The sequence below is a fragment of the Neophocaena asiaeorientalis genome, unplaced genomic scaffold (assembly GCF_003031525.2).
Source record: "Neophocaena asiaeorientalis asiaeorientalis breed wild unplaced genomic scaffold, Neophocaena_asiaeorientalis_V1.1 scaffold327, whole genome shotgun sequence".
NCBI lineage: Eukaryota > Metazoa > Chordata > Mammalia > Artiodactyla > Phocoenidae > Neophocaena > Neophocaena asiaeorientalis.
This window is the reverse complement of record NW_020174560.1, coordinates 2,487,847-2,512,393: the sequence shown is the minus strand read 5'-3', so window position 1 is coordinate 2,512,393 and position 24,547 is coordinate 2,487,847. Positions and strand designations below refer to the sequence as shown.

Here is a 24,547-nt window from a genome sequence, read left to right as displayed (position 1 = left end):
GAAAGAGAAAAAGAAAGAAAGAGAGAGAGAATAGTCATCTACCAAGAAGCATCATAGAAACTCTAGCATATAATCTCTCTCAAAAACAGTAAGTTTACCCTCTTTTCCCTGTATTGGCACATCTAACAATTCTCCTCGGCATAAGTCAGTTTCCAAGTTCACCATTATTTTTTAAAACAGAGGCGGGGAATAAAGTAATCAACAGTGAATAACATACCTTAATGTGTATGTATGTATATATGTATATAGACACACGTGCGCAGGCACATTATATATAAAAATTCATTGTATATAGAAGATAAGTTATTTACTTCATGTACGAGGTGAAGGGCTCTTTAGATATTACCTTCCGTTTGTTCCCACGTCTGGTTTCTGTTTCACCATTTTGCTGAGTGCTACTTCGAGCTCCCAGGGGCATTCTCATCCCAAATGAAGAAGCCTCCTTTCATTTCCTTCCACATAATTTGACTCCTTTTCCTTCTGGAATCACCCTCTTCCTTTAGTGTGTCGTATGCTGCTCCCCTGGCTTTCATTCTCCTCCCTGATATTGCCTTCCAGGCTTTTTCATTAGGCTTCTTTTCAGCTGGAGGATTTGGGATTTGCGGCTGTTCTCTTTGGTGGTCCCCACACACCTGACGTCCCCAAAGTGGGTGTTCATTCACAGTTAAATCTTAACAGCCAAATTGTAACACCCCATTGTACTGTGAGACATGCTCTTTCATAACATTTTCCTCTGGTTGAAAAACCCGTGGTCAGGAGAGAGAAATTGTACATCATCGGTAAAAAGGGTCTTAAGTGACCGTTTACACACGGCAGGATTTGAGGCAATCCTAAATGAAGCAGGAGCTTCAGTCACATGGAAGACGAGGCCTGCATGTTTCTAAACCTCATGATGACAAGCTATAGGCCTTAAGATTTAAATTATATTCTCTATGACACTTAAATACTTCAAAATTAAGCCAAACCATCTCTAAATCCTGCTGTTCCCCTAGAGTCACACAATCCCTCTGTTCAGAGTTGCTGCCCCCGCATCCTCTGCTTCTCTGCATTATGCTCCTGGGAATCTAGCTTGCTATCCTCACTCTCTTGAAATTGCTCTCCTAAAATTCCTAGTGCTTTGATCATCCACAACAGCCTCTTCTTGGGAAATCCTGCCACTTTGGCCTCCCCCCGTTTTTTGCAACCTTCTTTCCCCTTGCTTTCGGTTGCACCCTGTCTTCTGCTTCTTCTACCTCCTGATTCCCTCTTTTCAGGCTCTCCCTGGTTCCTCCCTTTCTTTGTCCTTTGATGTGTTGTTCCTTGAGGGTTTGGCTCCTTTTTCATTCCACGTGCTTGTCCCAGGTAGTGACCTTATCCACTTTTATGGCTCCAACAATGACTCTTGAAAGTGTAATTCTAGGTTTAGCTTCTCTCTGGAGCTCTGACTTCTTTCTGTAAATTTCCACCTGAGTGTCCCCACTCCACTTGAGCGGAAGTACTCCATTAAGTACTTTTCCTTACCGAAATATGTTTCTCCTCTTTTTTTCCTTAATTTTAGCTCATTTAGCACTGCCACACATCCAGTCAACCAACCCCAAAACTCAGTGCATCCTGCTTCCTCTTTTTCCCCAATTCCTCACAACCAGTGGATTACTAAACCCAGTAGGTTCTATTTTTAAATGTCTCCCAGAAATTTCCCTCTCCCCCTCACACTGAAGCTATTCTAGAGCAGACCCTTATAATCCTGAGCATCAACTCTGCAACTGATTTTTTTGTAGGCCTAACTGATAAACTCTAATTGATTTTTCTGTTCATCTCCTTATCCTTATATACAATCTTCTTACTATAGCCCGAATTCTAGTTTTAAAATGCAGATCTAATTGTTTAGTTTCTCCTCATAAAATCTTTTCATAGTGTCCAGTTGATTTCCAAAGTAAAATGAAACCCTAACAAGGCATTCAAAGACCTTCATAATCTAGTCCCAGCCTTACTCTACTATCCTTATATCCTGCCATTTCCCAAAGCGAAGTCCTTGTTACCTGTTTATTATTCTGTGCATTTGTATGCCTCTGTCTTGCTGATGCTCTAAATTCCTCAGGAATAATTGATTAAATACATCTTTTCTGTGTTCCCAAAGTCCTTAATTTATATAAAAACAAGATTTATTACACATATATTATGCTTCCTTTTCTTGTTAGATTGTGAGAAATTTGAGAATAAGAAAAGTGTTATTTCTTCCCTCTCTAGATCCACACTTGGATCTGTGTGCTTGGTGCACAGAAAATGCTTACTAAATATTGTACACATCAAATACGTATATATTTGTTTTATTGTATGCATATACATATGGACACACACACATCCAGAATAGACTGCTTTTCCAACACGGAGATATTTTTCTTCCATGTGAATCTTCTCCTTCTCCAGACTCTTGCCCTTTGAAGCTCTTAGGCATATTGTAAAATCTAATTAGAATCAAATGATTAAGGTTGTATGTTTACTCTCAAATCAAGCCTATACCTTATTATAAATACATATTCTAAAACACATATATGTATGTATTTTAATATATGTGTTATATATATATATAGGTATGTATGTATACTTCTTTCTCCAGATGTTTTATTATGCCTATGAGCTACTAGCTCTTGAAAAAGCCAAGTTTCTTAAGGTCAAATTAGAGAGGGTTTGTAATCAGAGAATAGTGTTGCATATTATCTTAAGCTAAAGAAAAAAGAGCAGTCGTTGAGGGAATTATCACAAACAAAATGAAAATTAGTAGCACATGTGCAAGGACATCTAGAAAGAACAAAGAATATAGGAAAATTCTGGAAACAAAAATATCTTTGGTTGCCATCGAGACATGCATGGTTCACTGATGTGGTGAAGCCCCAAGCCCAAGACTGAGGATCAAGAGCTTCTGATTTCAGGCTAAGGATTCAGGGTACATCCCAAAAGAAGAGCTAGGGATTAGTGGGAACAAGACCAGATTATTTGAGAAATGATTAAAGAAAAGTTGCTCACAGATGCAATCTTTAAAATTTCTGAAGAAACAACAATTTATTTTTGAATGAAAGCTGTCATGTTCTATTTTTTTTTTTTTTTGCGGTACGTGGGTCTCTCGCTGCTGTGGCCTCTCCCGTTGCGGGGCACAGGCTCTGGACGCGCAGGCTCAGCGGCCATGGCTCACGGGCCCAGCCGCCCCGCGGCATGCGGGATCCTCCTGGACCGGGTCACGAGCCCGCCTGCATCGGCAGGCGGACTGTCAACCACAGTGCCACCAGGGAAGCCCCTGTCATGTTCTATTGAAATAGTTCTACAAAGCATGTTTCAGGTGGAAAAGAGGGCCTGGCTTCTTGAAAAACAACAACAAAAAAACAAATAGAAGCAGGTTTGTAGGGAGGTGTGTTCTTCTTTAGGAGTTAATAGAAAGTTTTAACCATTTAAGTCTAATTAGATCTTATAATATGTCGAGGTTTCAAAGGGGGAAGGGTCTAAAGAAAGAGAAGATCTACCTGGAAGGAAAAAAATTCTCCATGTTGGAATGGCCAGTCTATTCTGGGGCAACCTATAGTTTTTTCCCTCTGTGTACTTCCTTGGGTTGATGGACTCTTGACATAAAGAAAGGAGCTTCTGCTCACTTCTGGAAATAGAATGAGCTGGAATCACTTTGAGAGTCAACTGGGAATCCTAAGAAGGCAACTTAGCATGGTCTCTCTGGAAAGTTATGTGTAGGTCGTTTAAAGACTTAATATTAAAGCCATGAGAAAAATCACTTATAAGTCTGCTCTAAATCCCTGAAGCGTTGGAGCCATGTATATGAAGTTTAAAACTATATAAGACTTACAGTTTTAAGATAAAGATCAGGGCAACTGTTTCTACTTAGGTCTGGGAAATAGAAGCAGGGTTCAATCATGCAGTGGCTCATAGCAGTCGAACGTTAGTAAGAAAGGTACCAGGCAAAACCTAGGTGTTAGTATTTCTTAAAAATTGGCTCTGGCTCAAACTGTGATTCACTCTCTTTGTATCAAATAGCTATGAACATTTTAAATGTGAAGTTCTGTTATTTTAACAAATATTTCATTTTTATCTAAGCTTTAGAAATGTAGAGCAGTTGGACAAGAGAGTTTCTACCTGAACCATCACCATTTTCCTGATGGCAGCTGTTATAAACCACAGACCAAGCTTAAGAAGAAAACAGAGCTCCAGAAGGCTTCCCCTCGTCATCTGAAGTCTATAATGTGAGGAGGAATGTCCCAGAATCAGTGAGAAGAGTAGAAAGTTCATAACTGGAAGTGTTAGGGCGCACAAGCTGAGAACTTAGTCAAAGTGCAGGTAAATTTCAAGCCTCATGGTGTGGACTGTGTGATTAACAAACCCTGAAGAGTTATAGCACTCTTCAGTATAACTGCAGAGTGATAACACTCTTCAGGCCAGCTTTTTGAGAGGTGAAGACTGTGCAAAAGGAAAGGCATAAAGAGATAACGTTGCAGCAATATCTAATTTCTATTCAGTTGATTAAAAAAAGAAAAATCTAAAAACCGCTATTGTCCAGGTTGTCCCTCGACTCTCAAATGCCTCAAAGTCTAGAGTTATTTTACCCTCTTCACACACCAGGAGGACAGACTGTAAAAGTTATCCTCCTGCCTCTTGCCCAGGCCCTACCCAAGCTTTCCACTTGAGCCTCACTGGTCACTCGACCTCAGACCCGTTGCTTATGCTGTTTTCTCTTATAATATGCTCTCCTTCCTCAAAGTCTTCTACCCCTTCATTCAAACCCCTGGTTCAAGGGTCCTTCCTTTCCATAGCTTTTCTTGGCTTTCCAAGGGAAGCTCCTTTGCCAGCTTTCCCATAGTAATTTTAATATGTCTCTTACATTGTGCTTGCTTTATTGTTTTGTATTTAAGAGATCTCTCTCCTCTTTAGTCTATGAGCTCTTTGAGAGCAGGAACCAAGTTGTATTAATACCAGTTTCCAAAGCATCTATCACAGCACCTAGCACAGTATAGGTGGCTGTTTATGTTGTGTGAATTGAATACTTGATTCATGACTTTGGAATGCTTGAAGAATAAGGTAGACAGAAATCTGATGCTGGTACTTAAAGAATAAGAAAACAGTGTTAGAAAAAATACAGTCAAAAGAGAACGGAAGTTGCTTGAGCTGCCCAGTAAGTAGTTAAGATGGAGATTAATTCCTGGCTTCCAGATTCCCAGCATCCCAGACTCCTCCTCACTTGTCCATACTGCCTCTAAGGACCCAAAAAATAAAAGTTTATTTCCTGTTCCCTATCAGCACTTCTATGGAACCAAAACAGCATTTTTACTGGCCACACTCACCCCGGCGCCTTAGCTAATGAATGGAATTTGGCTCGACTGCCCAGCCCAGCACCAGAGCATTATGAAATCTTCCCCAATCCATCTAATTGTGCAGTTTCTAACCTTTCAGGCCAACCATAGCACAACAAGTAGAAAGAGGGAGAGAGGGATGTGCCGAGAAACCCAGAAAAAGATCAAATACGTCATTCCTAGAGATGAGAAGATGTGTCTTGCTGAAGCATGAACCCACTCAACACGTGTGGGTTTTAAATTGGGAAATGACGTGTGAAAACTCTGGATCTGGGAATTCTGTTTAGCTCTGGCAAAACATGAGGTTGGAGCCGCTTGCATTTTTTATTTTAAATTCCCTTGGTAGTTCTAGGAGTAGGGGCATGCATTACTTTCAAACAAGAATCTTTATTGTTTGCATAGCACACAGTCTTCCAGTTAATTAGAAAAACATTTTTTTTCCCCAAATTAAATTTCCCTAGAACAACAATGATTTAAATTAAGGGCAAAAGCCTTTTTTTTTTTTTTTTTTGGACACTAGTAAATCCTTCCTGCACCTACTACTTCTAGAAGATTAAAAGCACAGTTGGAATTGGAAGGCTATGTTCATTTATTTATTGTCAGTTTCTGCCATCTACAAAAGTATTATGCCCCTACCTATGTATATTGTGTATTGTCTTAGTTTTGCCTGCCATATTACAGAGCTACCTACAGATACAGACATGATGCAGAGATTCTAAATGTTCAGGTTTTTGAAAAGTACATAATACTACAAGTAACAGCAAAAAAGTCAGCTCCACAGTCTGATCTATTTGCTTCTTTATTTATCTCCTAATGGCTCTCCTGTTATGGCTGAATTTATTCTTTCTCTTGATCGTCTTTGCTTTCTAAATAAACGATAATGTAATTTTTGTGATTCTTACTACTGCTGAGAGTTCTTTCTCTTTTTCCAAGCTTGGCATGAAGTGTTTGTTGAAAGAATACCAGTCTTCTAGAGACCCAGCTGCTGCCAGCCTAATGTCTTCAGTGAGATTCACGGAGCTTCACCTTTGTACTTTTTTGGTCTCTTAACCAGGGGTGACTTTAAACAAAAATTCCTTCAGTAATTTCTGCAATTTGGGGATGAGAAAGTCTGAATGATCTGCACTAGTGGAGTTATCGGAAGTATAGGTAATCCCCAAGCCCCAGATCATATAGAAATCACTTTTTTTTGCATTTATAGGATCTCTTTCCTTAGTAGATTCACCTGCTGGTTTTCCTAGAACATTACGAGTTGGGAAGGTCTCAGATTTATCACAGAGTACAAAGTGCAAAATCCCCTCATCATGTCACATCTAAGATTAGGTGGCGTAATAGGGCAGCTTTTAGGGGCAGCACAAAGTGGGAGAAGGAGAAAGCCAGAGCTTGGCTCCATCCACATTTAGATGGGATAAATCCAGCGGGTGCTGGAGTTGACCCATATGGCTCGCAAGAGCTGATTGTTAAAATTTGAGGAATTTTGCCAGCTGGTTGTTAAACACAGCCATTATTAAAAATTAAATTGTATAAACTTAAAGTTAACTAAGTTGTGTTAAAGAAAAAGACAGTAAATACTCAAAACTCATGACTCCCTAATTTACTGCATTTTACTAGTAATTATGCTCTTGAGATTATTGATACCTATTTTATCTGTAGGGTGGAAATAGCATATAATGATGTACTACTGCACTTACCTTCCCAGTGTGTTTAGTGACACCACATTGGTAGCTTGAAATTGGCCATGGTGGGAATATTTGCAGTATAGCAATGAGCGAATGCTATCAGACCAAGGCTTGATTTTTTATGTTGTGGACTGTCTAAACCAGGTATCGGCAAACTATAATTCCAAAAGCCAAATCCGACCCGAGGTCTGCCTTTTGCATTTTTAAAGGATTGTAAAAGCGCGTGCACACGCACATGCGCACACGAAGAATATGTGACAAAGCCCATGTGTAGTCCACAAAGCCTAATGTATTTACTCTCTGGCCCTTTGCAGGAGAAATTTGCTGACCACTGGTCTAGACTTAAGAAAGTGATGGAGAAAATGTTAATAATTCAGATTAAAGTTAGAAGTTTCCGTGGCTGTTACATTGCGTGTAGCACCAAACAATTGAGGAAATAGTCTTCCAGTACTCGAAAACTGTAACTTGATTCCACAAAGTATGTCATTGATGAGTCAAGTTATAAGTCTGTATTGTTTCATTTTTTTTTTAATTCCTTAAAGTAAATGAAAATATCAACCAACGTTTACATGGTAACTACACTCATTGCATGAAAATAAACAAAAGCGTTTTGGGAGAATTGATAGGCTATGAGGAATTTATAAAAAAGTGTATGGTATATGTTATTATTTGTAAATTGTGTGCTACATATCCTTTCTATTAGTAGAATTTATAGAAGACTTGTGTGTGTGTGTGTGTGTGTGTGTGTGTATGTATGTGTGTGTACTTTTCTTCCCCAGAGATCCAGTTGTTCAACATTTACCATCATGCCATTGGATAAATGCTAGGTGGTTGCTCATATAGACGCAGAGTGGATGTATCCTGACTAGCAGGTTATAGTGTCCAAGGGGAGCAGATTTCTCAGATGTACCTTAGGTAACATTCTGTTACCAGGAGATGAAAATGAGGTACATAAGCCCCTTTAGGAGGCAAGAGTGGCACAGTGAGGGAATCTGGGGCAAAAGTTCATTTACTAAGCAGTCACCATCTGAGAGGTCTGTTCAGTGGCCAGGACCCAGGCACTGGGCAGTACAGGTGCTCAGACTCCCTGCATCAGTTCTTCTTGCCCAAGCCAGGGCTGACCCTGAAATTGGCACAGCATATAGCCTGTAGGGCAGGCATCTGTGGACTTGACTGCAACAAGGATGGCAGAGTCAGGGGCTGGCCAACAGAAACCTAACATCCAGTAGGTTTGGCAAACATCCCAGTCCACTGCTTCTGATGGCCTGAAAGAGCCCCATGCCTAAACAGAACAGTCTGGGCTTCCTTATTATTTTATTCTTTATTATATTTTATTATTACACATTATTATTATATTTTATTTCATGATTATCTGGGTTTTATGAATCGACACTTTTAAGACACTGTGGACTGAAAATATGAACATTGGTTATTAATTCAGACAAACCTCTCACTTTTCCTTTTTCTTTTGAACACTGCCGTATCTTTGAGTTATAAGATGTCCAGGTAAATTTTCACTTGTTTTAGATTACTTCTTAAGAGAAACTGTCCAGATAATTTTTGTTCATTAAAGAAGTATAAGCTTTTAAAAGGCTGCAATGGATAAAGTGGAACAATTGTGACAAAACCAAGTGACAATTAGAGATCTGAAGGCTGGGACTGCCGCCCCACACTCCTTCTCTGAGAATAGGCAGCATCTGAAATCTGTTCCATGGGGTAAGAGCTGCTCTGGAAAGCTTCTGGGATGCTGAGATTTTTTGTTTTTGTTTCGTTTCCAGCAGCGTGATGCCCTTCTTGTCTGCAGGGAGAGAACTCTGACAAGCTATTTTACTTTCTAAAGGACACAAAGTAGGGCAGGATTTGTGTGATTTACACGCACAAGTCCAAGGTATGTGATCAATTCGCAGCTTTCTGAATCCTGTTGAGTCCTCGTGGAAATAAAATAAGCAGCCACAGGGGCAAAAGCAAAAACATTCCAACTTTTTTGCCAGATGACAACTTTCATTCAGAGAAAGTGACTCCATTTGGCTTTGGGGATGGGGGTCATTTTCCTACCCATTTTTAAAAAAAAAATATTGAGGTAACATTGGTTTACAACATTATATAGGTTTCGTGTGTATAACGTTATATTTCTACCTCTGTACACACTACAGTGTGCTCACCACCAAAAATTTAGTTTCCATCTGTCATCATACAGTTGACTCCTTTACCTGTTTCGCTCTCCCCCGCTCCCCCTGCTTCCTTTTGGGTAACCACTGTTCTCTTCTCCATATCTATGCATTTGTTTTTATTTAGTTTGTCTTGTTCATTTATTTAAAATTTTTTCATATTCCACATATGAGCGAAATCATACAATATTTGTCTTTCTCCATCTGACTTATTTCACTTAGCATAATACCCTCAAAGTCCATCCATGTTGTCGCAAATGGCAAGATTTCATCTTTTCTTATGGCTGAGTAGTATTCCATTTGTGTGTGTGTGTGTGTGTGTGTGTGTGTGTGTGTGTGTGTGTGTATACCACATCTTCATTCATTCATCCGTGAAGCACTTATGTGGGCACTTACGCTTGTTTCCAAATCTTACCTGTTGTAAATTTACTATACCCACTTTTAACATCCCATTTTCCTCCTTATAACCTTAACTAATTAAACTCCTTAAGGAAAGGACTCATGCCATATTGATTTTTGGACACCCACCCCACTCTCTTGTAGAAGTATGGAGTATAGTCTCAAATAGAGTGGGTTTGACTTGAGTCAAATTGAATAGGTTTATATGTGGACATTGAAGAGTGAGGGACAGTCCTCAGAGTTCTATTTTGCTCCCTTGATCTACAAAATAAGGACTTCTTTGCTGGGCGTTTAACCTAATTTCTGAGGCTTGTTTTGCCCTACTCCCTGCATTTGCCCTGTGTTCCAGGAAAAGAAAACTAACACTTAATGAAAATCGACCAGGTTCTTTCACAGATAATTTTGTCATTTTGTTCTCACAATATTCCTGCAAGATAGGCTAAGTCATTCATTCAGTAATTCTACCAATTTAACAAGTGGCAGAACTGGGAATTAAAGCCAGGTCTGTGTGAACCCCAAACTCACTTATAACTTCTTATTGAGCCTGGGATAAAATCCTCAATCTGTATCCTGGCCTGCAAGGCCCTGGGTGACATGGGCCTTCTCCATCTTCTAGCTTCAGGCTAATTGCACCCACAAGTTCTCTTTCTCTGATTTTTAGATCCTCAAACATGTCAGGCTTCTTCTCCACACATACTGTTTGTTTTGCGGGAAATGTTTTCTTCTTTCTGACTTTCGTAATTATCCCTCATTTTCCCTCAGGAATCAGTGTAAATGTCACTTCTGCACATAAGCCTTCTCTGATCTGAAGATAAAATTAACATCCCTGTTATGTATCTCAGAGATATAACACTGTCCCTTTGTAGCACAGTAACTACCTATCAGTGCAGTTATCTCTTCAATCTTACAAACTCTTTGAGGACAATTGCTATGAATATATATTTCCTAATAGCTAGCATATGCCATAACATATACTAGGCCAATAAATATTTATTGAATTGATATTAGATTATTGTCCAGCTAGGTTGTGGGGATATGGAGAGGCAAGTGGCATGGTCCCTGGCCTTAAGAAGCTTACACTTTAATATTATGGTCCACTTTTACAGATGAGGACAGGAGGTTCAGAGAGGTCAAGTGTATCTCAGACCAGAGTTCTTTCCTCATCACCATGCAAGGTCTTAGGAAACAAGTTGTCTTTCCAGCCTGATGCCTCTCCCATCTCCTCTTGTTAAAACCTACTTGAACAAAAGGCTCATGCTCCTTCAACCCCGGTCATTCTCCCTGATTCCCCAGCGTAATTTCATCTGTCATTTTTTCTGACATTAATACTCTCTATTTTATATTATAATGACTCATGCAATGTATTTTCAACTCTACCTGCACAATATATTTCAAGTCTATTTCCTTTTAATTTTTTTAAACTCCATTATTATCACCCTCATCCAAGCTACCATCATTGCATATCGGAACTCCTAGGGCAGTTTCAGAGCTGAACTAGAAGGTCTCTCTGTCTCTGTGCATACCCACTTCCCCTGCCCCCAGTCTCCTGAAGCCAGAACAGGCTCTTCAAAACATAAATAATATCACAATACCTTCCTTCATTGAAACCTTGTAAGTGCACTTCTAATAAAATCCAAACACCTTAACATAGTCTACAACAGGGGTTGGCAAACAGAGACCCTGTGGGCCAGATCCAGCCTACCACCTGTTTTTGTATAGCCTATGAGCTAAGAATGGTTTTTGTACTGAAAAAAAATCAAAATATATTGTAAGTTGTGAAAATTATATGAAATTCATATTTCAGTGTCCATAAATAGATTTTATTGGAACACAACCCCACTCATTCTTTTATATATTGTCTCAATGGCAGATTTGAACAGTTGCAATAGAGACCATATGGCCTGCAAAGCCTAAAATATTTACTATCTGATCCTTTATATGTAGACCCTCGTCTGCAAGGAGTCGTGATCTGGCGCCTGCCTACTTCTTTGGAATCCCCTATCCTACTGTTCTACCCATTTTGCTTCATCTGCACTTTCTTTTTCTCTAACTTACTAAGTTATTTCTCCCAAGCTCATCTGCATCTCACGCTAATGCATCATCCTTCTTTATTTTTGGTACTTATCATTATCTGAAATTGTCTTGTTTATTTAAATGTACTTGTTTATTCAAGGAATATGAGCTTCGTGAGTTTGTCTGTTTTTTCTCCCCACTGTATCCCCAGGCCTCGAAGAGGAGGTGCATATTGTAGGCATTCAAAAAAACTGTGTTAAATGAGAATTTTTATCTTCCCCTTAGCTTTCTTCAGGGAAGGCACTGGGTCTGACTCATTTTTGCATCCCCTACAGTGGCCAACATTTCGTCCTGTGTGGAGTAATAATAGTTCCAAAAATAGCTGTTAACTGAATAAAATGCCAGACATTTACTTCCTCTTCCTCCTGAGTCAAAGTGAGAAACACTTGTTGTCAGCTGGACCCCAAGAAACAGTAAAATGTGTACAGCATCTTTTTCAGCTTATATCTATACTGCTTTGTTTGAGGGCACATTTTAGTGAGGGGCCACGAATCCCAGCATGTTCCTCACAGAACGTTAGCTCTGGGTGCCTCAAGTGCCCCAACAAAGGGTATTTCTAGTTGATGCTGAGTTAGGCTCGGTGTTTTCTGATAATGGGAAAGAACTATTGGCAAAAGGTGTGGTTGGCAGTTTTTCCTATGAAAATAGCTCCAATTATTTTTCAAAAGGTTATATAGATTGCCTTTTAAAATACGGCATGTGTAAAATGTTGCAAAAAATAAAAGGTAAAAAGAAAATCCTGAATTAGTTAAAAACAGATAATGGGGGCTTCCCTGGTGGCGCAGTGGTTGAGAGTCCGCCTGCCGATGTAGGGGACATGGGTTCGTGCCCCGGTCCGGGAAGATCCCACATGCCACGGAGCGGCTGGGTCCTTGAGCCGTGGCCGCTGGGCCTGCGCGTCCGGAGCCTGTGCTCCGCAACGGGAGAGGCCACAACAGTGAGAGGCCTGTGTACCGCAAAAACAAACAAACAAACAAACAAACAAACAACAACAGGTAATGGTTTATATGAAGCTAGTGCTTAGTGATCTTTGGAGGATACTGGGAAAACATCTATTAATATTTATTGGGGTACTTTGATCTACTTCTAAATATTTTACTTAATCCTCCTAACAGTCCTATATCATAGATAATACTTGTCTCATTTTACAAATGAGAAAACTGAGATTCAAAGCTTTTAAATAACTAGCTTAAGGCCACACAGCTTATCAGTGCAGAGTCTGGATTTGAACCCCTGTCTCTCTCGTCTTCCTCTCAAGCCCATATGAGGAGAAAGTGATAAATGGACTAACAGCCATGTTGAGGTCTTTTAAGCTAGAGAAAGCCCCAACTGTGAAGAGTCTGCAGAATTCATAATATTTGACTTCTACTGAGTGAACCTGCGGCAGGGGCTCCTGGTTGGCACCTCTGCCTCCTTTCCCCAAGGGCCAGAGTTGTCTCCAGTACTGTGGTTTCCTTGTTGTGGTTTCAGGGGGCACCGAGGATAGTGAGTGGCGGCCACTGAGCAGAGCAGGGGACCGCACTGAGGCTGAGGGTCTGTGAGTCTCGTGAAGGTGTTCTGTATTTTGTGTCCGCTACGTGTAGCTGTGGTGGCCAAGATAAGTACTGATTAAAGAAAACAAAACAGCAAAGTGTGAACAGTCACGGAAGACTCGTAAATTGCTGGCATACATTTTGAGCCTGTTCTGTGTCATGTATGTAACCTCACTGGTACCAGATATTCTTCCTTCACCCTCCTCCAGTAGCCAACTCTAGCCCTCCCCAGTCCTGAATAAGGCCCATGTCTTTTTTCACCCATTTCTCTCTCCTCTGGCTAGAGACGCTTAAGCTGAGGTCAGAGGTAGGATGAACGGCCTGGGAACAAACCAACTCCAAAGCAGGAGCGGTCCCCCAGGATCCAGAGGAATTTGTGGGAGAATGAAATAAATAAGGAAAGGAAGACAGGAAGGGAAAAGAAGAACGAAAAGAGGGAAGGAAGGAAGAGAGAGATGAGCAGGAAGGGAGGAAGGAAGGAAGGAAGGAGGGAAGGAAGAAGGAAGAAAGCAAAGAAAAGGAAGAACGAGACCACCTTAGGTGCAGCTGGCCATAGTCCTCTTCCCTTTGTGTCTCACCAAGGGGAATGTGCTATTTGGGGCACTTCCCTTCAGTATTTGTTTTCACGTTCTACTGTAAATTACTCAACAAGGTGCCCTTATTGACCCTGAAAAATTCAGTCTTTAGATTTTCCCATCAAGGCAAGAATAAGCCTTTCAGAGCTTCTCAGGGAGACAGAGCCCTGTCCTCCAATCCCAGACTCAGATGCTGCTTCTATGTGGATGATCAGACTAGCTGATGTTGAGGGCACAAACCTCAATATGCTGATATGGGGGTTCTTTACTTGGGGTCCAGAAATCCCATATGGGCTTCAGTGTATTAAAGAAAACCCTTCATATTGTAAGCAACATACTTGTATTTTTTTCCCCTCAGATCCCTCTGAAAGGTTACACATCACAGCGCACGATGTAGATCCTAGCTGGAGCTATTTGAAGGGGCTGAGTACTTTTCTTGGAGGTAGTGCTGTAGCTATCTCTATTTTGTTTGTTGCCTTTGGTTTCAACATTTCTACTTATATGTGAAGTCTCTATATTTTCAACACTCACAAAACATATTTGAATCGGTAGCTTGGACCTAAAATGTTTGTTGAGTGTTTTACAGCTCATTTGTTTAACTGGCAGATCCACCCATGCCTTTTATCTGGGTCCATAGGAGCAAATGGCACTTAGTAGGTTTCCAGTACAGATGTCTTAAATGAATGATTGCAATAATTTATTTAATAAAGAAGACTTTGTCACATTCACAGTTAAAAATGAAGAATAAGACTGCTAGTTTGCACATTCAAAAGAGGTTACTCACTTGTGGGAAGATGAAGCTCTCTAGATTTTGAAAAGTCTTTTATCTATTCTAAGATAACAAGGCAGGGCAGGAAAGTCAGTGGCCATATTTAAATCTTGATAGTAAGGTACTTGGCCCATAGACAGTGAGAGAAAGAATTATGTGGACTTACTGGAGGGATATATACATAATCGGATTTCAATAAATAAACATAGTTGAGTTTACTGAATTTTGTATCTGTTCGTCCAACACCAAGTTAATTCCTGGCATGTTTGGGATAAGAAATCAAATTCAACTTTCAATCTAGTGCTGTTTGGCTGGCTGACTTATCAGACTTTCAGTGCTGCCCTGTTAGGTACCAGATGATGTAAAGTGCTGAGGATGTGAATATGAGTAAGCCTGATCCCAGCCCTCAAGACAATGGGGAACACAGACAAGTCAATATGAGGTTATAATGCAATAAGATAAGTGCTGTGATAGAGGCAGGCTTAGAGTGGGGGCACCCTCAACAGTCGGGGGAGAGGGATAACCTTCTGCGCAAGCTGGATCTTGGCAGACTCTTGAAGGATGTGTAGGTCTGCCAAGGGAAGAGAATGGTTAAAGGCACTCCAGGCAGAAGTTTGTGGCTGTGCAAAGGCACAGAATTGTGCTGTGGTCAGGGAAAGGCAGGGAGATTATGGGGAACAGAAGAGGTGAATGGGATGGGGGTGTGGCTTTAGTCAGAGATGGGATTCCACAGGGAGGCAGGAGCTCTTCATGCTAACAAGTGTCAACATTATTCTGAAGGCATTTTGGAGCTATTGAAAGATTAAGCCATTGTATGATCACATTTGCATTTTAGAAAGATCCCTGTTGTAGCTTGTGGGAGAAAAACTGGAGAGAGGCAAGGCTGTAGTCAGGGAGACCAGAAAGATACTACTAGTGCTGTGATCCATGTGCGATGGGGTACCCGCTCAGGGCTGGCATTATCTTTGCCCTTTGTGAGGAGGAGGAAAGTGCCTGACTTCTTGTTAGCCACCACGAGATACCTTTTCCTATTCACTGAGGCATTTGTGAGCCAAATTTTTATGTAAACTCAAATATTTGGTATTTCAAGCTCTCATAGGAAATAGTGAATTCTGGAGTTCAACTTTTTTTTTTTTTTTTAAACTAAGAGCTATTAGCAACGCTGTATACTTAAAAATTCCCAAATCAAATATCGTGGTCATATCAAAAACCATGCCCTCTCTCCAGGTGTATGTAACTGGTTTCAGCTTTACTCAAAGTTCAGTTGCAAACAGTAATAAAAACATTGACATCTCTTTGCTCGTTCAGTACTTATGTAGCTGTCCCCATCTCATTTTTACACATGCAAAACCTCAAGAGTTGGTTGAATTTGAGGTGAGCTGAAATCTCCTTTGACAGTGGGTTTTTTGGAGGATACTTTCATCCTTAAGTAGCTTTCAAAACAACACTCAGATAGTGGCAAGAGATCAAAGAAATGCTTTGTTACCACAGGGGCTGCTGAGACTGTTATTTCCCCTGCAGAAGTTCTCCTTTGCGGAGAAGAAAGTAGATCAGACTTACTAGGGGCTCGAGCAAATACTCCTCTCTGCAAAAGCAGACCCAAGTCCAGTGAGATGTACATCTGTACTGTGGGTCCTCTGCAAAGAATCCAGGAGGGAGAACTGGGGGAAGAAGTAACAAAAGAAGGGGAAACTGTGGCTGCTAAGTCTACTTCTTGCCATGGGAATGACAATTTACAGTTCTAAAACATTTTTTGATTGCAATACCTTCTTCCACATTTTTCTCATTTGATTTTCACAACCACCCTGTTATGCATTTTTCTCATTTTAGATGTGAGGTCACAGGCTCTGCAAGACTGAGTACACCGTCCAAGGCCACACACTGGGAATGAATGGGAGGGTTAGATTTCGAACCTGTGTCTGTCTGGTCTCAAAATCCAGTGCCTCTTTCCCTCATAGTTAAATGACACTTCAGCATGTACTGAGAGGTGAGGAAAACAGTAGCTGCAGAGAGGAAATCATAGAGGTACACAGGTTTGTGAGTTTTGATTTGGAGAAAGTCTGAGAAATGTTCCTTCTGAATCTTCAGTTAGCTGTCAGATGAAGGTACAGTTCCATGGACCGGCTCTGTCCCACAATGAAGGGTAGGGTGTTGTTATACCTTGTAACTCCAAGGGGTTCACCTGCTGGTGCACCCACCCATTCCTCTGCAGGATCGTGGAAAAACGTGTGGCATCTAGATTGAGAAGGGTTGTGATACAAATTGTTCTCAAGTACAAAACTCTGGGACCAAATTCTCCTTATTGCTCAGGTTCTTCACCTTTAATAATGCTAATTACTGCATTAAAATGACACTTTCCACTTTAAAAACACCTTCATGTATTCACATTTCCATATATGAGTACATAATTTTTTGAGCAGCTTTAAGATTGGAAGGCACTGAGCTGGGTGATGGGATATAAACACAAAATAAGACATCATCCTTGCCCTAGGACTCACAGATCAATGGGCAGATGGATAAAGATACAGGCAATTATAGTAAGATGTGATCTTGCAGGTGAACAAAGTGTTGTTGAAGTTCCAAGGACCATCAAAGTTGGAAGAGGGGTTGGAATAAAGAAAGGCAATGTTTGGTCTGGGTTTTGAAGATCGAGTAGGATTTTACTGCCCAGAGAAGGGCATTGCAGGGGGAGAAACTGAGGGTTGAAAGAGTTGAGCATGATAAGGTAGAGGAGGGATGCTTTGCAGCAGAGGAAAGAAGGATGTGGGGGCTGAGGGATGGGCTGATATGTGAATCAATGCTGATATGGCATTGATTGCAATGCTGAGGGTTGTTTTTTTTATCTCATGGGAGCCAGTGAAGGCTAATGAGCAGGGGAATGACATGATCAGTTCATATTTTAACTTGATGACCAGTGTTGGTGTAAGGAGGGTAATGGGAGACATTTAAATCACACTAGCTCTGCTGGGTTAATCTTTATTCTTAAATTTCAAGTAAGGGAGCTAATTCTTAAGAGTGTTTCATTCACTTTCAGATAGCTAGTAGGTGCAGGTATTACAACTCAGCTGTACAATTTCTGACTTCAGTTCTTATACAAACCAAACCACATGTCTGTGTGACACATGGCCCCAAAACTCTTTGTTTTCTGCAGGGCTTATGGTTTATAATGTTTGGGGTGTCTGCCCAGCTCATTCACTGCCAACATTGTGCACAGATAACTTAGATTTCCCACGAAGGTCTGGCATGCCTGAGAACAGTGACCTTTCTACACCATTCTTTTTTTTTTTCCTCACTTCAACTCAGTCACTAAGATGAATCTACTCAGAGTAATTGTTGGATGGTGTTGACAAATGCTGGAATCACATCATCTGACTGCTGCTGCACAAATGCGCTGCTGCTTTCACCCTCCTAGGCCATGACCAGGACTTTGGGAACCTGGACAACTGCAGTTCTAGACCTGAAACGTGGTCTCTCTCTTTGTGGAAAAGCTGGTGGAAGGCTCTTCTTGAAGTTCACCTTTGCATCACCAGATCTGCCATTGAGCTTCAGCAGTAAATGAAAGTCCAGGCAGAAACCAAAAATAATTACCCTGCTTTGGCTTTCTGCTTTATGGAATAGATTCTTTCATGTTTAATAGAAACTAAAAAACCTACTGGAGTTGGATCACAGCTGAATTTAAGTGTTTCCGGCTCACCACTCAATAATTTATTTGGAATCATTTTGAATGGTAAGGTCTCACATCAAGGTGTCCATCATCCTTATTGGTTTACAGATGTCCCACCATTTTTTATTTCTTTAAGCCTCAAAATAGAAAAGTAATAAGCATTTCACGATTCAGGGTTTTGATTTTTTAAAAAACATGTACAAACACTAGATATTGATTATTTAGTTACCTAAAAGTTTTAGTAGCACACAAAGAGAAGAAATACTTAAAAATGTGGGTGTGTGGGAGTGGGGGAGGTGTGGCTCAATGCTGCCTGGAACTGGAGAATGAAGAAGAGAAATTTTACTTACTTTAGCCCAAAAAATAAGTAAAATGTGTATCAAAAAATCTGGCATAAAATTCCACAGTCCAGTAATTTTACTGAAAACTAATTTGCAAGTCAAAAGCCAAGGACACCCAATAAAACATTTAATTGTTACAAATATAAGTGCCATGTATTAGCAAGATACAATCTCATCATGCTGCAAAGAAATTTACTTTTAAAATGTATTATTGTATATATGTCCGTGCCACTCTCTCACTTTGTCACAGCTTACCCTTCCCCCTCCGCGTATCCTCAAGTCCATTCTCTAGTAGGTCTGTGTCTTTATTCCCGTCTTACCCCTAGGTTCACTACCAAACAGTAAAACAGATAGCTAGTGGGAAGCAGCCGCATAGCACAGGGAGATCAGCTCAGTGGTTTGTGACCACCTAGAGGGGTGGGATAGGGAGGGTGGGAGGGAGGGAGATGCAAGAGGGAAGAGATACGGGAGCATATGTATATGTATAACTGATTCACTTTGTTATAAAGCAGAAGCTAACACACCATTGTAAAGCAATTATACTCCAATAAAGGTGTTAAAAAATAAATAAATAAAATGTATTATTTACCTGTAAATTATCTGACTAGTGTTAGGGGATAAGTGATTTTAAAATGATATATAAATTGTATTAAAAGGTTTCATTTTCAGAAGACATTGAAAATATCTGACTTTTCTAAGTGTACCCATTATTTCACCTATTGAAAAGGATATAAAAATGCAGGTTTGAAAGTGGGAGATCTGATATCTTTCTTTTTTTAAAAAAGTGACATCACACATGGAAAATAGACAAACACTACAGAAAGTTGAATTCTCCCTTAACTTGCTTCCCGGAGGCAAAGCACTGATACCAGTTCTTGACTTTCCTTCTGGATATTTTTCCATATAGATAGAAATAGAAGATACACTCTGAAAAACCAGGCTCATGTTCTATTTTCTCATGAAGTCTTGGCTTCAGAGTGTCTATAAAAGTCCAGAAATTGTAGATAAACTATACTGGGTATATATGCATAAGTGCATTTTTTGGTTTGTTTTGTTCTGTGCTTCTCCTGGGTAGGCAAAGCCATTGTGTCCATGAGCTTTTCTAAGGGAGAATGATACCAAAGTTGTTTAGAACCAGTATTCTAGAGCCTGAGTTCTGTTTTCTTGAGATTGTGCCCTATTCATTGAATGTGCGTCAAAGGAAGGAGGGGATGAAGACTGTGAACAGTTCAGAGTTGTCCTTGGGACCTTCTAACTTGCATTCTCTGGGTCTCTCCTGTTCATGCAGAGCAATGTCTATATAGTCCTCACTGAGTTATCTTGTTCCTCTAAATAAGCCTAGTCTCTTGCACCACTGTGCCAAGCTTCCAAATTACCACCCTGTCTTCTCCCATTATCAAAATTCTGAACCCAACTGTCCCAGAAGAAAGTTAAACTTCTAATAAAAAATAAAAGACACATCTAATAATAAATTACTTTATATCAAAGTATGAATGATGGCTAATAGCATAAAGACATGCCCTGAGACTATTTTCACTTATGTATTTTGATCAATTATTTGTTTTTTCCCCCCAAATGTTTTTATTTTTAGATAGGAAACCAGAAGATAGAACAGGGACTTCCTTGGTGGTCCAGTGGTTAAGACGTCATGCTTCCCACTGCAAAGGGCACAGGTTCGGTCCCTGGTTGGGGAACTAAGATCCCACATGCTGTGTGGCACAGCCAAAAAATAAAAAATAAAATATTAGCTAGCAAAAAAAAAAAAAAAGAGAAAAAGAAGATAAAACATAGGGCATTATTTCTACTACAGAGTTTCCAAACTTGTTTCCTCTACTGCAAACATAATGGGTTATGAGTTCCTATATATGCTGCACTACCACTGATATATACAGGGTTGGGCCCAATTACATGCACCTTAGGTATAATTTCACATCTTTTGTACTCAAGACTCCAGCTTCAGTATCATAATCATTATTTAAACTATTTACTAAATGCCTCACAGCTGAAAATCACAACACTGTTGTGATCCAGTAGGGAAGCTGAGACTATTCAAATAGTGGGGGCTTATTTTAATTTTTTGAATGGGAGCTAGAGCTGCTTTAAGATGGCAGGTTTTTCTGGTGCTTCTCAAATTATATTATATTTATTCATTCCCTCATTTATTTGCCATCCATTCATTCATCCAGCCAGCATTCTATCTGTTCAGTCTAGATGTTGGGAGAAGGTGGAAGGGCATGCCATGCAGGGGGAACAGCATGTGCAAGGGCATGAAGGCATGAGATTGTATGATGAGCCCAAGGTAAGGTGAGCTGCTCCATGGTTTCAGCTGTAGAATGCAAGATGGAAAGAGGTGGGAGATGCAGCTGGAAGGGAATGTTGGGGCCAGGTTGTGAAAGATTGTCTACATGTTAAGGAGTATGACCCATGTCATCACCATATAAAGCTGGTTATACTTAGAAACCACATGAAGAGCAAAGTCAGTCTCTTAAATTTGTTTCTTTTTTAAAGAGTCCTGGAGAGGGAGGGCCAGTGGGCTACTCCCATGCACCGACTGGAGATTCTGACCTGATGTCTTGGTTACCATGATCCCACCCTGGTTAGAAATGCAAGAATCTGAGGCTTACGTTGTGAACCTCTGATGCCAGCAGAAGTAGCAAGTGTCTAAGAACTCTCAGCATGTTACTCTAATCCCAGGGAGATCAGAATTGAACAAGCTCCTTTTGTTGAGAATTCTCAACTTCTGCAAACTCAAGAAATCTCACCTCAGTTCTACAAATTGCTCAGATTACGGGCTAGGTGCATTAACCCCTGAAGTTCCTAGCCTCGGCTTCAGACCTCTCTGTGGTTTCTGGTGAGATTTTTACTAGGGAAATGATATGCTATGGGGGAAATAATAGTGAATTGGGAGCAGGAATCTAGGATTCTTACTTTGGCTCTGCCGGATATTTTTGTGACGTTGAGCAAGTCTCTTCACCTCTCTGGGTCTCAGTTTCCTTAGTTTTAAAAGAATAGGTTGAACCAAATGATCTCTGCTTTTCTTTGGTTGTTAAATTCCAGGATCCTGGGGTTTTCTTTTATTATTTATTATACATATCTTTTGTGGCTCTTAGTATTTTACTGTTTTGTTCTTGCATTTTGGAGCTCACCACCATTTTAAGTAAAACTCTTTTCTAAAATTGATTTTCATATGTTTTTATATTTATACCTTTTTATTTTATCCTTTTTATCACTCTGTTTTACTCTTCATGTTTTAAAACAAAGGGTCATCTCTTAAGACCATTTAAAAAATCCCAATTCTTTTGTTAACTTTTACTGGGTTTTGATTTTCAAGAATTAGACCATTTTAGCAAAAGATCCATAAGTCCAAATCTTTATCCTCTTATCTCAAAGAACATCCAACCAACAAAACACATTCCTTAGCTTTATTAATTCCTTACCAAATAACAAAGAATATACCACCCCAGTGTTAGGTAGATTGAACTGTTTAAATATGGAAGAATAAAATTATCGGAAAAGAAAGTAGGTATCATTTAAAATGATACCTTTATTTGGAAATCATGGGGAAGTTTTGGCAAACTATTTCTATTGGGTAGTTAAAACTATTCAAGTGAAAACCACTCAAGCAGAATTTGCAACAAATTATATTCCCTCTCCCTGACTAACAAAGCAAAGTATATTCTGATTCAAGAAAACAGTCATGTAGGAAAGGTAAAGCCTACAGGACGTACTCTTTCTCCTTGTGGACAAAACTATCTTAAGACCTAACTTGTTGGAGAAAGAAAAGAACATGGACTTTGGAGAATTCTAATAGGTTCCTGGTTATAACAAGGAGATGCCTCAGGGCAAAGAAAATGTCCTTTGGGGCTTCAGCTCTCAAAACTGGCCCGGCTTTTCTTCTGCTTACTAGTTATTGTGCTCTCAGTTACTTTAAGTTGTGTATTATTGAAATAACTGTGGATCCATTTTTATGACTTCCTAAAATAGGAAGGCAGAAACATTGCCTTCCTATCTTAGGAAGAAACTGAGGCCAGAGGGGTTAAGTACTTGCTCGAGGTCACACAGCTAACAAGTAGAGAAACTGGGAACAAATTCAGAAGAATGAGGAAGGGAATTGTGATTGCTTATGTTTAAAAAATAGTACCTGTTCTTCCTTTATTAAACTCATGTTTGAGGAAAAAAATAGGCATAACAAGAGTATTAAGGCCATGATTTAGTTATCTGGGGCTAACTTGCTGTAAGGAGGAAGAACAAGGTCATGAAGGCTATTTGAGTCTCTTTGAAAGAGATGCTGATGAATTTCTATAGAGTTTTCCTCATCATGGAACTGTTAGCTATAGGGATTTATTCACATGCCACTATGAACAGACTTTTAAGTAAATGAGACTGTAAAATGAATTCTTTCCATTAGAAACCTAAAATTTTAGGCATTCTCAAAAGAGTTTTATAATCATTACTTATGGAAGTCATACCATTCATTGACTTTTTCTATAGATTTGAAGAAAATATTTATCTTTAAAATAAGGAACATAACATTGAGACAAATATAATCTGATTGCTGTCTTCCTCTACCACTAAGATAATACAAGAGAGTATACCTGGCAGGTCCACATAAAAGCTCCCATCATTTCCACAGGTGTCTTTATCCTAATCCACTAGCAATTTATACCTTTGCTACTTCATAATAGGAATCCAGGTTTAAACAGAATGTCTCAAAGAAAACAAATGGAGGAAATATAGTAAACAAATGTACATAGGGAGATAAAACTCCTGTAAACACCTATGATAATTTTCAGACAGACACCCAGAATATTATGATGGGCCAACTAATTGACCAATACAAGGAATTTAAGTATGTAGCTATTTAAGCTTAGTAAAATACTTTTCTAGAAAGTTCATATTGAAAATAGTTGTAGTAATTGCAGTCACTGAAGAAAGCATCCAGACATTTTGTTAAAATATGATTCTGAGATTATTCCAGTCTAACTTATTTCTGATATGGATGTATGGAGTTGAAATGATCTACAGAAAATATAGCCTAAAATGATTTGTCAAAGTGTTCTAAATTATTTTCTGTCTTACTTGTAGTCCTCTGATACTTTGACAGTTTGTGCTAGGAGTGGTTGAGATCCCCTTATTTCAAGCCTATGTTTCAGAAGCCATAATCAAATACAAAGAATCTATTGATCATAAGTAAGCTCTGACCCGCTACAGAGCAATAGAAGCCTGTATATGTTTTAACATAAATGGAGGTCCAGTGTGATGTTATGAATATGCCTTTTGGAGAAATATGTATATCCTGACTTTATCACTTGCTACCTGTACAACTTGGGCAACTTCTTAATTTCCCTCATCTACAAAATGAAAAGAAGAATAGATCCTACCTCTTAAGACTGTTGAAAGGATTAAATGAGATAATACATAGAAAATATTTAGCTTGGCACATACTAAAAGCTCAATAAATATTTCCTACTATTAGTGCTACCACTTCTACTACATTTCTTCATAAGCCAATCTAAGGGATAGCACTTTGTTCAATATGCCCTATTTGGTAGACTGTTTTTATCATATACAGATTTTCTTTACTTGGGTAGAAAAATTAAACCCTTTCCAGATTCCATGTCCATGTTCAGGTTTGAAGGTAGATACTGTTAGACACCTTTAGCCCATCAGATATTTACTTTTGAAACCCTGAGCTGGAGGATCATCCACATTTCCTTCCCTTTTTTTCTCTTGCCATATTTATTTGGTCTCATGAGAGAAACTTCTTGGAGGTAGTTCAAATTAGCATCCATTACAGATTAATCTAGAAGAGGTTGGCTATTTATTATCAGGTGGATACATGAACCTTGGCAGTTTCAGAAACCATAGCTAAAGTGATCTTATAAAGTTCCAGTTAAATCAACACAGTGATGTGCTAGTCTCCTGATGACTTTCATGAAATTACCTCTGAAATGCTAAGTATTTTCCCACTCAGAACCTCATTCTAACTCTATAATTTATACCAAAGATAACACTGTACCTGC

The 24,547-nt window shown here is 39.5% G+C and overlaps 1 protein-coding gene across 1 annotated transcript in view; it reads right to left on the bottom strand.

Annotated features, from left to right (window-relative positions):
* Positions 1-24,547, bottom strand: part of ANKFN1 (ankyrin repeat and fibronectin type III domain containing 1) — a 123,287-nt gene that overhangs the window by 38,864 nt on the left and 59,876 nt on the right. The window lies entirely within an intron of this gene.